Genomic DNA, 15899 nt, shown 5'->3' on the forward strand with positions numbered 1-15899 from the left:
TGTAAATCACCTAAAACAATACAATGTTAAATGTTGCTCTCACATAGCATCAACAAACAATCTTTTAATAATATTATATATATAAGACAGCATTACTGTTCCTCTCTCAGCTTGACTGACAGCAGAACCCTGATCCTAACAGACATCTATAAACTCCAGCTGAAGTAAACACAACTCTTTCATTGGCACCACAGAGTTTCTTCACCAAAACAACGTCACAACATCATCAACTCTGTCACGTTCACACACTTTTTCAATGTCCAACATTTGTTCCTTCAGTCTTTCTTTAATCAGGGTTCCTGTGGATCCTTAAAAAGTCTTAGAGGCATTACTGTCATTAATCTAAGAATAAATCAATCTCTCAAAAGTCTCTCAAATGCTACGACATAGGAAGAAGGATTTTATGAATCTTTTTGTGTTGCATTTAGGGCTGAAACTGAAAATCACTGATACAAATTATTCAGATTCAGATATGTACTGAAGTTTCATCTCATCCATATAACTATATACAGTGCATTGTGATGACTCTTACTGTGGCACAACACGCTTACACCATGGACACGCGACTCAAGAGAAACCTGAAAATCATACATACAATCATACAAGACATGATCTGATTACGCTGACTGCAGAATGGCAGAAGAGAGGGAACATGGTGAGGGATGAAGAGAAGAGACGGGCCAGAGCAAACGGCAAGAAGTGTCCAAAGTCTGGGATCATTTCATGCTGAGACAAAACAGAAACTGTTCAGTGAGTCTGTTGTAAAACCAAACTAAACCAAGCACAGAAACTAAGGACATTTGCGTTTGGTAGATTATTTCTTTGTTGTAACGAAGCTTCTTGGCAATAAATCTTAAACCGTTGGAAAGCCTGTTTATTTCCTTTTTAAATGGAGCCACATTTGTAAGGATCATTTGTGGGATGAGCAGCAGAGCTGAGGATGTGGGTTGTGCTCATGAAAAATTTGCCAGATCTTCTCTGCCAATGCCAAACATCTGTTTTTGCTGTTGCTATTGACTCTTGTTTTGAGCTTCTGGTACCCCAAAAGTACCTGTGAGCATGGGCCCTGCTACAGTGGTCAGTTGGTGTCTGCTCCAAGAATCGGCACGCCACGTTTGACTGTCACAAACTTTGTGTCTTAAGGTCCTGACACACCAAGCCGACGGTCAGCTGTGAATCAATGACGGGCCTTTGGTGAGCTTTCATGGCCCTTGTTGCTGCAGCGTGTCCCGCACCGTCGGTCCTTGTTGGCGCTAGTGTGATTTTTTTTTTCCTGAATTGCTGCCTCCCACAGTGGAGCCTACTGGCACATTACATCACTCTGATCGACAGTTCAGCTCAGCGCATGAGAAAAAATACGGAAGTGAAGAATGTGAACAAAGAGCTAAAGTCCAGAGGGAGTGAGACCAAAAAACAACTTGTTCCATCAAGTCAGGTTATTTTTCTCTTTAGCAGAAACGTTTCCTGATGGTTTGTGTTGTTGTTCACTGGTGTACAGTTAATATGCTCTGATTGTGTTGTTCATGTGCTAACTGGCTAGCTAGCATCATCTTCCAGTTTCTGGTTTTGAATGTCGATTACAGACGTCCATCATCTGCTGGTGTAGAGAGTTATTTCCTCTCATGCAGGCACAGGACATATGTGCTTGTTGGTCATCAGATTGGCGTGTTCATGTGCAACGTTTTGGCTGAGACACGGCACCGTGATGTGATGCAGCAGGGCGGTCTCATTGCTGCTAGTTCTCTGATGTCTGTTTGGTGTGTCTGGGCCTTTAGACTGCCGCTCATTATTCAGAGCACTTCTTACCTCAGTTCAATCCAAACTAACTGAAGCTAAACTGCTCAACGTGACTGTAAAACAGTAAAGAGCATGATCAGCACTTTAATGGAAGGTTTGTTCTGTGAAGCAGCTGCAGACAGTGATGAGTTTGTGTCAATAAAATAAAAAAACCTACAGTGAACATTTTAATCATAAAGACATGTCTTTGTGTCCACAGAGAGAGGAAGAGGAGTGATGTTTGTGTGGAGGAGCAGCTGTCCTGCTGTGCTTTGTGTCAGGACGTCCTGAAGGATCCAGTCTCTACCAGCTGTGGACACTGGTTCTGCAGACAGTGCATCACCTCATACTGGGACCAGTCTGCTTCATCAGGAGACTCCTCCTGTCCCCAGTGTGGACAAAGATCCAGAACAAGAGCTGGACTGCAGACAGCCAGTCAGACCAACACTGTACAAAGTAAGACTGTCCATCTGTCTGCTGATGTCTTCATGTCTGAAAACAAGATTCTTCTTGTGTTGTAACAGTCGTTACATTTAAAAAAATCTCAGCCTCCATTTTCATTCCTTTTTTAATGATATGTAACTAAGACTATTTATAATGAGGCCTTGTTGTTGTCTTCCAGTGGACGCTGGTCTGCAGGAGGTTTTAGATGAACATAAGATCAGTCTGAAGAGGAGATGTGAACGTGTGACTGAAGGAAGTGATGAAACAGGAAGTGGAACCCTCCTCAACAGGATCTACACTGAGCTCTACATCACAGAGGGACAGAGTGAAGAGGTTAATACCCAACATGAGGTGAGGCAGCTGGAGACAGCTTCCAAGAAGAAGACCCTCCATGACACTCCAATCAAGTGTCAGCACATCTTTAAAGCCTTACCTGACCAACAGGGACACATCAGAGTGGTTCTGACCAACGGTGTCGCTGGCGTTGGAAAAACCTTCTCAGTGCTGAAGTTCACTCTGGACTGGGCCGAGGGTTTGGAAAACCAAGATGTCAGTCTGGTGATTCTGCTTTCGTTCAGGAGCTGAACTTGATCAGAGATGAGCAGTACAGTCTTCTCAAGCTGCTCCATGTTTTCCATCCAACATTACAGAAGGTCACAGCAGAGGAGCTCGCTGTCTGTAAAGTTCTGTTCATCTTTGACGGCCTGGATGAAAGCAGACTGTCATTGGATTTCCACAACAATGAGGTCGTGTCTGATGTCACACAGAAGTCATCAGTCAACGTGCTGTTGACAAACCTCATCCAGGGGAATCTGCTTCCGTTGGCTCTGGTCTGGATAACTTCCCGACCTGCAGCAGCCAATCAGATCCCTCCTGCACGTGTTGACAGGGTAACAGAAGTACGAGGCTTCACTGACGCCCAGAAGGACGAGTACTTCAGGAGGAGAGTCAGTGATGAAGAGCGGTCCAGCAGAATCATCTCACACATCAAGACATCCAGGAGCCTCCACATCATGTGTCTAATCCCAGTCTTCTGCTGGATCACTGCTACAGTTCTGGATCACATGTTGACTACAGAGCAGAGAGGAGAGCTGCCCAAGACCCTGACTGACCTGTACTCACACTTCCTGCTGGTTCAGGCAAAGAGGAAGAAGCACAAGTATGTTGAGGGACATGAGACGAGTCCACAGGAGCTGACGGAGGCTGACAGGGACGTTCTTCTGAAGCTGGGGAGGCTGGCGTTTGAACAGCTGGAGAAAGGAAACATCATGTTCTACCAAGAGGACCTGGAGCGCTGTGGTCTTGATGTCACAGAGGCCTCGGTGTACTCAGGAGTTTGTACAGAGATCTTCAGAAGAGTGTGTGATCTTCCAGAAAACAGTCTACTGCTTTGTTCATCTGAGCGTTCAGGAGTTTCTGGCTGCAGTCTACATGTTCCACTGTTACACCAACAGGAAGACAGAGGTACTGGAGCACTTCCTGGGTACAGACTTCAGTCAAAGGGACTCAAAGCCAAAGTCTTTCCTCAAGAAGATTTCTAAGTTTTTTGGAAAGAGTGAAGACCATTACCCATCTCTGGATGAGTTCCTGAGCAGAGCCATGGAGAAATCCCTGGAGAGTGAAAATGGTCACCTGGACCTGTTTGTTCGCTTCCTTCATGGCCTCTCTCTGGAGTCCAACCACAGACTGTTAGGAGGTCTGCTGGGTCGGACAGACAACAGTCCAGAAATCATCCAGAGAGCCATCAACAACCTGAAGAAGATGAACAATGATGAGATCTCTCCTGACAGAAGCATCAACATCTTCCACTGTCTGACGGAGATGAACGACCTCTCAGTTCATCAGGAGATCCAAGAGTTCCTGAAGTCAGAGAACAGATCAGCGAAGGAACTCTCTGTGATCCACTGCTCAGCTCTGGCCTACATGCTGCAGATGTCAGAGGAGGTTCTGGATGAGTTGGACCTGAAGAAGTACAACACATCATGGGAGGGGACGCAGACTGATTCCAGCTGTGAGGAACTGCAGAAAGGCTCAGTAAGTCCAGATGTGATTAACATTATAAATCAGTGTAGATTAGTAGTTCAGTTCTTCACAGATGTTCCTGAACTGTTTCAAATGTTGATGTTTCAGTTGGTTGTGTTTCTAGCTGTCAAGTTACTGACAGTTAATTAGAATGCAGTTAATAACTACAGTTATTCTATTTATTTCTAATAGTTGTTACATTTGTCAGTTTTGTCTTATTTCTCTTCCTTTGGGTGTAGGGATGGCTATCATCAAGGTTTTAACACTACTACCACTCTTACCCATACTGCTTATTGATCTGCTACTTTAACACAACTCTTATCGGTTCTTATTTTGTGTCTCTCAAAACAAACAGAAGAACTGAACTGACATTACTTCATTTTCTATGTATGTTAGTACAGTGTATAAATTAACATTCTGCTACAGCGTTGTTTCGAACCTAATTACAATTTTAAATTTAATTCATGGAGCCCAATATCACAAATCACAGTTTGGCTCAGAGACTTTACAGCGTACAACATCCCTCCGTCCTCGGACCCTCACAGCAGAAAAGGAAAAACTCCACAAAAAAACCTTCAACGGGAAAAATGGTAGAAACCTCAGAAACCTGAATAAATTCCTATTATAGACAGTAACATCCCTGAGGTGGACGGGGTAACGGAGATGAACTGCGAGGTAGGAGGTCGAAAACGCTGCATTTCTCCACATCAGAGAAAAAAACGCATCAGTGACAGACGTCTTAATCTTATTGCAAATGAGGAACAGAGTTGGTGAGATAAAGACGGTACAAGATAACGTTTATGTGACCTAAATGAACAAGAAATATATCTTGTGAATTTCTCCAACACCAAAAGCAGACCTGTTAACATCAGAGCTTATCAATAGTACGGTCTTTAATAATTCCAGCCCTGGCCCATCTAATACTGGGTTTTGGTACCCATCCCTATTTGGGTGATGGAGGCGACGTGCAAACCTGATAAAACTAATGAAGGTCTTTAGAGGTGGTGTTGGAGGTTTCATCACAACATATAGCAGTGTTTTACAGTTATCAGTGAATGCAGTAAAGTTATTATTACCTGAGTAGGTTCTGCAAGGTGTCTGATATCATCACACATACAGGTGATACCTGATTATTTGAAGAGTATAAAATAAGATCTGTATCATTTTCCAGAGGAGATTTCTGAAGGTCTAGAGAATTACTTTTGTGCATTTAATTATTCTGGTGATGGTTTTGGAGCCATTTCATAGTGAACATGGAGGATGTTAGGGGATATCACACGGCAGAAATGCAGCTCAGATTAATGGTTTGACTTTACATTGTTTAAATAACATCAGACTAATCTTCATTAATTGGCTTTAATTAGTTTGAATTATTCATGTTCTTTTTATTATGATTATTATTATAAACTATTTCAAATGTGTTTATTCTGTTTTCTGTCTTTAAAGCACTTTGTGAACTTGTTTTTGAAAAGTGTTGTTTACTTGTTATTTTCATCATTATTATTGTTATTATTGTTGTTATTTGAATAGAATATGTCAGTGAATCAGCCACTGTGGCCACAAGTGACACTTATGTGATAATGTTGAATGTTATAACAGTGATTTGGCAGCACAAGTGTAGAAAGTCATCAGATCAGAGAACTGATCAGTAACGTAAGTTACACAACAACATCTATGTAAAGTTTAACATTAGCATTAGCATTAGCATTAGCCAGCAGCAGTTAGCTAACAAAGAGAGATCATCTTTCCAACTGTAATTGTTCACTGAGTTTAAAACATGGTTTTCTAATCAAGATGGTGTCATGCTAACTTTGTGGAGACGACTAGGCTTGGGTGACTGGACGAACATATTGCCAATCGCCCATCAGCTGAGATTTTTTTGGGCGATTTCTGTCATTTTGTTTTGCTAAATTAATGGTCTGTCTCCACATAATTCAACTCGGTACATATAGTCCATAATAACTATGTAGAGCACAATTCAAAGTGTGTGCGTATTGGAACTGGCAGCTTCACACCGATTTCCAACAAGTCTTTCACAAAACACGTCAGTGATGGCGGAGCTGAAAGTTACGGCCGGGGTCCACCGGCAACGGGAGCGGCGTGACACGTCTGCAGCGTGAGTCCCGTAGCAGCTCACCCCCCTGTTAATCAATTACAGTGGCTGCACCGGCAACGGGAGCGGCGTGACAACCCCCGTCTGTCGCGCAATAACTCTCTATTTTACGCGGCTCTTCTATTTTTGTCGCGCTACGCTCCCCTACGCGACCCTCCAACAGATAAAAACTACATGAAATAGTGTGCGAAACGAGCACAATGTGTTTTTAAATGAATAAACCATTATCAGAGGTGATATGTGATGACTTTGTGACATTGTGTAAATGTCTGTGGCGGACATTTGAAAGCGAGTAGATGACAAACAGTACAGTAAACTTGCAGATTACTCAAATATATGTAATAACTTAGGTGGGAAATGCTTTAACTATCATGGCTCAGCAAACGGTGAACAAGACGCTTGAAGTGATGCTTACGTCTGCAGCTGGTGGAACCCGGCCGTAACGTGAATTCATATGCGCATATGGTTAACAGTGTTACCAGCCGTGCTAAACACCCTCTCTGATGGCGTGCTTGTTGCCGGTATGCACAGATATTTCCGTGCCATGTTGGACATGAGTGGGCTCGCAAAGCACGCTGCATTTTTTTGCTGCATTCATGTGGTGTCGGGAGATCCGAGTTGCCGAGTTGCTTTTCTGACATGAGGTGGCGTTCATGTGAATTATCCCATTCTGAAAGTCATTTTTCGATTCTTTCCGAAATCACATGAATGCAACATCCCCCCTCTTTTTTTTTTTCTCTGCCACACACACACAAACGCCGAATATATCGGCAACCACCGATTGATGGGCTGACGGTGGCCGGTTGGAAATTTTTAACATATCGCCCAACCCTAGGAGACAGACGTGGGATCAGATCACACTGACAGACATTATGGAAGCCTGGATGTAACTCCACTATCTCTCCCTTCATCTGCAAGATGAAAGCAACACACAGATTAAAGTCTGCAGGTTTGAGAGAGAGTGATGAGAATTATTGTTTCCTGTCAAACACAGTGAGATAAGATCAGCTGAACCACTGATGTGAAGAGCAAATGTTCATCAAAACACAATCTGTCAAACTGTTTCATCATCAAATACATGAAGTCAATATAAAGTGTCCTCTTTCATAATAACATATTCTGTAATCAATGTGTCATGACAGACTTTCTGGCTGTGGACTCTCAGAGACTCACTGTGAAGTCGTGGCCTCAGCTCTGAAGTCCAACCCCTCCCATCTGACAGAGCTGGACCTGAGTAACAACAGGGAGCTGAAGGATTCAGGAGTGAAGCTGCTGTCTGCTGGACTGGAGAGTCCACACTGTAGACTGGAGGCTCTGAGGTCAGTTCACTGACTGTAGCTTATGATGTTTTTTGTATGTATTCAACACAACTCTCTGACTGAAGCTTCATATTTTTGGTTCATATATTTTGGGGATTTTGCTTGAATGTCTGAATATTTGGTATTTTGGGAGATGAAAAGTTTGACAGGACAGTTTTTCAGCTTGTGGTCCATCAGTGAGTGAAGATGATGTCAGTACTGATGAGGCTGTAGAGTGTGTGAGGGATATGAATGAGGTTGTTGAAGATCTGATGACAGCAGATAAAAACAGGCTGCAGACACTTTGAGCTTCTGTGTAAACAGAGAGAGAGAGAGAGACAGGTTAGAGAAAGACAAGAAAGACATGAATGCAAAGCTCAATATAGGTGAAGTTATGAAGTGTGGTGATGTTGATGATGTCAGAAGCTGATATGGCTGCTCCAGCTGCTGTGGTGTGGTGTGCATTAAAGCAGAGCTCAGAGTAATAAACAGCAGCCCAACACAGGCCCAAACGTCCCAACAAAGAACCATCCAAGGTCTGTTTGAGGACTTTAGAAAGAAGCTGCAGAAGAAAAAGACTCTCTGCTGTAATGATGACAAAAAGATGTCAGGTGAGAGCAGTCATAGTGTTTGTGATTCAGAGCAACAACAGACTGTATGTAGTTTTATGAAGTTTCTGTTCTCTAACAAATCAAACTCTATTTAAGAATCATCTAACTTGTGTCCACCAGTAACTCTGTTAATGTACATACACTGCCTGGCCAAAAAAAAAAAAGTCGCCACCTGGATTTAACTAAGCAAATAGGTACGAGCCTCCTATTGGATAATTACTGCATGGGCGATTATCTTTCAGCTGGCAACAAGTTATTTAACCCCAACTGGTGCAATGAGTTGCTTCTCATTTCCTAAACAACCATGTCGAAAGACACATCCCGTGGTCGTGGAAAAGATGTTAGTCTGTTTGAGAAGGGTCAAATCATTGGCATGCATCAAGCAGAGAAAACATCTAAGGAGATTGCAGAAACTACTAAAATTGGGTTAAGAACTGTCCAACGCATTATTAAAAACTGGAAGGATAGTGGGAACCCATCGTCTTCAAGGAAGAAATGTGGCTGGAAAAAAATCCTCAGTGATTGTGATCGGTGATCACTTAAACGTTTGGTGAGATCAAATCGAAGAAAAACAACAGTAGAACTCAGGGCTATGTTTAATAGTGAAAGTAAGAGCATTTCCACACGCACAATGCGAAGGGAACTCAAGGGATTGGGACTGAACAGCTGTGTAGCCTTAAGAAAACCACTAATCAGTGAGGCTAACCGGAAAAAAGGCTTCAATTTGCTAGGGAGCATAAAGATTGGACTCTGGAGCAATGGAAGAAGGTCATGTGGTCTGATGAGTCCAGATTTACCCTGTTCCAGAGTGATGGGCGCATCAGGGTAAGAAGAGAGGCAGATGAAGTGATGCACCCATCATGCCTAGTGCCTACTGTACAAGCCTGTGGGGGCAGTGTTATGATCTGGGGTTGCTGCAGTTGGTCAGGTCTAGGTTCAGCAACAGTATGTGCTCAAAGAATGAGGTCAGCTGACTACCTGAATATACTGAATGACCAGGTTATTCCATCAATGAATTTTTTCTTCCCTGATGGCACGGGCATATTCCAAGATGACAATGCCAGGATTCATCGGGCTCAAATTGTGAAAGACTGGTTCAGGGAGCATGAGACATCATTTTCACACATGGATTGGCCACCACAGAGTCCAGACCTTAACCCCATTGAGAATCTTTGGGATGTGCTGGAGAAGGCTTTGCGCAGCGGTCAGACTCTACCATCATCAATGCAAGATCTTGGTGAAAAATTAATGCAACACTGGATGGAAATAAATCTTGTGACATTGCAGAAGCTTATCGAAACAATGCCACAGCGAATGCGTGCCGTAATCAAAGCTAAAGGCGGTCCAACAAAATATTAGAGTGTATGACCTTTTTTTTTGGTGGTGACTTTTTTTTGGCCAGGCAGTGTATGACATGTGGCTGTTGTTTGAAGACACACTGGAACAAATGTGGAGCTCTCCTTTAAATGACATAAACCTACTGAGCTCCCAAATCCAGGAAGAAGAAGCTCATGTAATAAATGAAAGAATGAAGAGTTTGTAGTCCAACATGTCTGATTTGATATTGATCCTCTAATGATCAGCAGCATGTTATTAATCAGTGTTGACATGAATAGGTGTATGAATGTTGTGGTGACATTTGGATGATGTCTGTAGAAGGCTGACATTATGATGATCCACAATAACACAATGACAAAGTCACTCTACTCATTTTAGGGAAAAGTTCATTGATTAGGACATAGCAATGTTGAGCTACACATTTAAAACCTGAACACATCTGATTGGATTATTAATGGAGTTTTATCTTCATCATTTATTCTTTGACACTAAACTGCAGACATGAGGCTGATATTTATGAGGTCAGATCAGAACTGATGACATTTACACTGAGATTAAAATTGAGTTTTTAAAATGTCAACTCCAAATTTAAAACTGAAAAACAGGATTTAAACATTTGAAAATGACATTTGTGTGTCACATTTACAGTTTAGACTTCCAATGTGGAGCTGTACTGAGCTGTACAGTAAGTGAACTAAGTGAAGCCTCAGCTCTAAGTGAAACATCAGGATGTTAGTGAAGACAACCTACACTTCCTTCATATATCAGAATAAACTGGCCTTTAATGACTTGATCCTGTTTAACCTGTCAAAATCCCACATTTCATTCAATCAAGTTCTGACAACAAGTTCTGTACGACATCTATTGCACGTCTGTCCGTCCTGGAAGAGGGATCCCTCCTCAGTTGCTCTTCCTGAGGTTTCTACCGTTTTTTTTCCCCGTTAAAGGGTTTTTTTGGGGGGAGTTTTTCCTGATCAGCTGTGAGGGTCTTAAGGACAGAGGGATGTCGTATGCTGTAAAGCCCTGTGAGGCAAATTGTGATTTGTGATATTGGGCTTTATAAATAAAATTGATTGATTGATTGATTGAATCAAATCACTTCTTACTGTGTGTAATTATTGTAAATGTATTACATTTAATAAACACCTCTAATTCATGTCAATGCAGCAGATTTAAAACCTTAATATAACAAATCACATCCTACACTGAATCATTCACTCCAAAGTCACTGCATCTTTATTGAAGTAGCAGCACGTTGTCATTAATATTAATGAGAGCTCTTTTTCACTTTTTGTATTTTACAGTTTTTAAGCTGCATCCTGTTGAGTTCAGCTGTTTGGAGTTTCCATTTTCTAAACTTCTACATTCTAAACCTTCTTCAGCTCTGAACACATTATTAAACACTGAATGATTTCAAGCAGGAACATTGTCTTCTAAACTTACATTTTTTATTCTTCATTCAGATTGAGGGGCTGCAGATTGTCAGAAATCAGCTGTGTTTCTTTGGCCTCAGCTCTGAAGTCCAACCCCTCCCATCTGACAGAGCTGGACCTGGGTGACATTGACCTGCAGGATTCAGGAGTGAAGCTGCTGTGTGATTTTCTGGAGAGTCCACACTGTAGACTGAAGACTCTGAGGTCAGTTCACTGACTCTCTGTTACTGTTGTAGATCTTACATGTTTAACAATTGAAGCTAATTTATGTACAAACATAACTTCTATCTATAAAGTTTTAAATGAACTTTTGTTCATATTTTCATGTTTCTTGTATAAATGTAGTCTGCAGTCACAAAGACTTGTGTTTCTTCTTTTTTTTTTTAAATTTATTGGTGAATTTGTGTGGCAATGACAAGACTGACAGTGACAGTGGGAATAAACAAGATGGACTAACAGCCAAAACATGCAGATACAAATATGATTTGGGTGGCTCTGGTGTGGTACATAGGGGGGTGTGTGTGTGTGTGTGTGTGCGCGCGCGCGTGTGCGTGTGTGCGTGTGCGTGTGCGTGTGTGTGTGTGTGTGTGTGTGTGTGCGTATGTTTGGGTAAGGTGAGGCATATGCATAGTAATATAAAATAATACAGTATAACGTAACACAACCTAATATAATATAAAATAAATACATTTTTTAAAAAAAAATAATAATAATGACCATTATTATAAGTGAAGAGGCCCCCCACCCGGCCCCCAGCAGCAGAAACAGAAGCCCCAGCGGGAGACAGGCACGGCGGGAGAGCGAGCAACCCTTCTCTGCTATTTTTTTTTTCTTTTTGGTTTATTTGTTTCCTCTGGGGGGACGTCCTGCTTAGGGCAGCACCCAAACCCTGAGGCGGCCGCTGGCCCATAGCAGATCCATCTCTGTCACCTCTTCGACCTGGGCAACCCCCAGACCCATTGGGAGGGAGTCTGCTCGCCAGAGGAGTGACACTTCTAGATATTTCTTTATTTTATTGTATTTTTTATTTTACTTTATTTTTTATTTCTTCTTTCTTTGTTTGGTTGTTATTTTATTTATTCTGCTCCACCTCTTGGCAGATTGATAGACAGAGGTTACTTTCACCAGCCACGCCCCCGCCTGCCCCAACTGGAGTCCCCATCACGCCACCAGAGGGCCACGTACAGGTCCATCCCCCGACCCTGCAGCCAGTCCAACACAGCCCAGCAAGAATGATATAAATAATAGTAATCTTATTATACTCATAGTTATAATGTAAAATAAATAATTAAGACAGTAGCAACCAAGACAAAAGCTGAATACACAAATAAATACGTAAATACATACAAAGAAAATAAAGAAGAAAAAAGAAGGAGAAAAAAATGCAGAGAACAGAGGTGATGATAATCATCATGATACACACATACATATACATTCTATGTATTATTTCCAGGTAGAAGTATGGAGGGAGATCAAGAAAGGAAGGAATCAGAGATTATATGTAATTGTGAATAATAATTTAAAAAAAAGGATAATAATAATAATAACAATAATAATAATACTATATATATATATGACAGAAAGAGTGAAAAAATTGAATTTCCCCTCAGGGGGATTAATAAAGTATATAAAATTAAAAAATGTAATAAAAAAAATCATAAACATATGAAAAGGGGGACCAAGTGTTTTCGTAGGATGTGGTGTTATTTTTCAAAGCAGCTGTAAGTTTTTCTAGATTTGAGTGATCTGTTAGAAGATTAAGTAAGTAAGTAAGTAAATTTATTTATATAGCACTTCTCACAGAGAGGACTCACAAAGTGCTTCACAAGATAAAATACAAAAAATACAATAACAGAAACAATGCAAAATACACAAAAACAAATAAAAAGCAAAGTGCAGCGAAATACAGAGATGATACTATGGACAATTAATGGAACGCATGCCTAAACAGATGTGTTTTTAACTGCTTTTAAAAAATGTCCACGGAAGAGGCCGCTCTCAGCTCATGAGGTAGTGCATTCCACCATTTCGGTGCAACAGCCTTAAAGGCTCTATCACCTTTCGTCTTTAATCTTGTGTGAGGGACAGTAAGTAGGTGGCCTTCAGCGGACCGCAGTAACCTGACAGGACAGTGAAAGGACACCAGATCCGTCAAGTATGCAGGTCCTTGACCATGGAGGGCTCTGTAAGTGATGGTTAGAATCTTGTGCTGGATCCTGAAATTAACAGGGAGCCAGTGCAGGGATGCCAGGACTGGAGTGAACTTATGAGATCTGGACAGAATCCTGGCAGCAGTGTTCTGGACCAGCTGGAGGCGGTCTAATGAAGTTTTATTTAGACAGGTGAAAAGAGAATTACAGTAATCCAGACGTGAGGAAATAAAAGCATGGATGATCATTTCTAGCTCAGAATAAGTTAACATGGATCTGAGTTTGGAAATGTTTTTGAGGTGGAAAAAGCAGGAGTGAGTGACAGTTTTGATGTGGTCATCAAAGAGCATGGCCTGATCAAATGTGACCCCAAGGTTTCTCAACTTGGGGCGCACATTTGCACTGAGGGACCCTAAGCAGCTGGCCACTTTAGATGCTGAGGCATCAGGTGCAATAACTAAAATCCCAGTTTTAGCTGCGTTCAACTGAAGGGAGTAAGAAGACATCCAGTCCTTAATTACATTCATACAATCGTAGAGTGAGTCAATTCCATCGGTCCTATCAGGGTTAAAAGAAAATTATAACTGGAGGTCATCTGCATTCATATGGTATGAGATACCTTCAAAATTGCTGATGACATCTCTGAGAGGGAGCATGTATAGCGCAAAGAGGATAGGCCCAAGCACTGAACCTTGGGGCACCCCGTAAGAAAGGGGGGTAAACTCTGATTTATGAGGGCCAACAGCCACAGAAAAGGATTGATCAGACAGATAGGATTTAAACCAATGAAGGGCGGTCCCTGAGATTCCTACCCTGTCCCTCAGCCTGTCTAAAAGGATGTGGTGATCAACAGTGTCAAAGGCTGCACTGAGATCAAGCAGAACCAGGATAGTGGATTTACCGGCATCGGAGGCCATCATGATGTCATTGGAGACCCTGAGAAGAGCAGTTTCTGTGGAATGTAACTGACGATAACCAGCCTGAAATTTATCTTAGATATTGTTACTGTTCAACGCTGTCACTAACTGGTTTGCAACTGCTTTTTCTAGAATCTTAGATACAAAGGGCAGCTTGGAAATGGGCTGGTAGTTACTAAGAACATCGGGGTCCAGATTGGGCTTTTTGAGAAGCGGCTGAACAACCGCTTGCTTGAAATGGGACGGGACACGACCAGAAACCAGTGAGCTATTGATTATGGAGAGCACAGATGGACCAATAGTGCTGAAAACATTTTCCAGCAAAGTTGTGGGCAGGATATCCAGCGGACTAGAAGAGATCTTCATAGTGCACACAAGATCTGCTAAGTCTTGTAAGGAGACAGGTGAGAAATTGTCAGTAGTTGACTGTTGTTTGGGAGGATCAGGAAGGGAGGAGGAGGAGGGTGTTATACTGGCCTTGACACTGGCAACCTTATTAACAAAATACATTAAAAAATTGCTACAGTCCTCATCAGAGGACACAGGTAGAGCAGGCAGTTGCGCACCAGTAATGCTCCTTATGGTGCCAAAAATGACCCTTGGATTTCTGTTGTTGGAGATGATGAGATTTTTAAAATAAGAGGCTCTGGCTACCCTAACAACAGAATTGAATTCAGCTAACAGTTCTTTAAAATAAAGACGATGTACATGAAGCTTGCTTGATTTCCACAAGCGCTCAGCTCTCTGACATTTACAACGAAGGCAGCGGATGTCGTCGTTCAGCCAGGGAGTGGGATTAGCTGCGGGGATAGTTCGAGGCTTTAAAGGAGCAATCTTATCAAGAATAGCAGAGCAGTGTGAGTTAAAAGTTAAAACTTGGGAGTCAACGTCAACATTAATACTAACAGGCTGCACCACACTGTTAAAAGCGAATGAGAATTTCTCAGCAGAGAGGTTATTTAACATACGGGTGAGTTTTGTACGCTTGCTGGTTGAACAATCAGAAATAATAGACAAATTAAACAGGATACAGTTGTGATCCGTGACGGGCAGCTCCTCAGAGACGATACAATCAATGTCCAAACCAAGTGTAAAAACAAGGTCCAGCGTGTTTCCCTTAATGTGTGTCGGGCCATTGACATGTTGCACAAAATGAAAAGATTCGGTGAGAGTTTGTGGTGTTATTTACAGGCACATTAAAATCCACAAGCATTAAGATTCTTTGAAATTTAGTGATGGAAGCCAAAAAGTCACTGAATTCAGCCAGAAAGGCAGCATTAATACCAGGAGGGCGATAAATTAAAATACAATAAAACGGGTTAGAGCAGCCAACTTTAGAAATAAGCAGTTCAAATGAGGTAAAAGTTCCACAATTCACTCTCCTCAAGGAGAAACTGTCTTTGTACAACAAAGCAAGGCCACCACCGCGGCCAGTGGTCCTTGGGACACATATGAATGCGCAATCAGGTGGGCATAGCTCCTTCATGGACACATAATCTTCATCCCTTTGCCAGGTCTCAGTGAAAAACATGAAATCTAAATCTCTAGCGATGAAAAAATCATTCAGCGTGAATGATTTGTTGTTGATCGAGCAAGCATTCAACAATGCCAGCTTAAGAGACTTGGGACCAGCTTTGCAGACAGATTGTGATTGTGACAGTGGTTGCAGATACTGGAAATTGTGGGTTGTGTGGTTTTGACATTGTGATGTCTGTTGTTCATTACTACAGGTATGAAGGTGGGAGATTGTGGGACAGTAGAGACTAGCCCAGTAGTTGGGGCAATAGGAAAGCAGGA

The 15899-nt window shown here is 41.9% G+C and overlaps 1 pseudogene; it reads left to right on the top strand.

Moving 5' to 3' along the window:
- Nucleotides 1-15899, top strand: part of LOC125881955 (NACHT, LRR and PYD domains-containing protein 3-like) — a 42625-nt pseudogene that overhangs the window by 1386 nt on the left and 25340 nt on the right.

The sequence above is a fragment of the Epinephelus fuscoguttatus genome, linkage group LG21 (assembly GCF_011397635.1).
Source record: "Epinephelus fuscoguttatus linkage group LG21, E.fuscoguttatus.final_Chr_v1".
Taxonomy (NCBI): Eukaryota; Metazoa; Chordata; class Actinopteri; order Perciformes; family Serranidae; genus Epinephelus; species Epinephelus fuscoguttatus.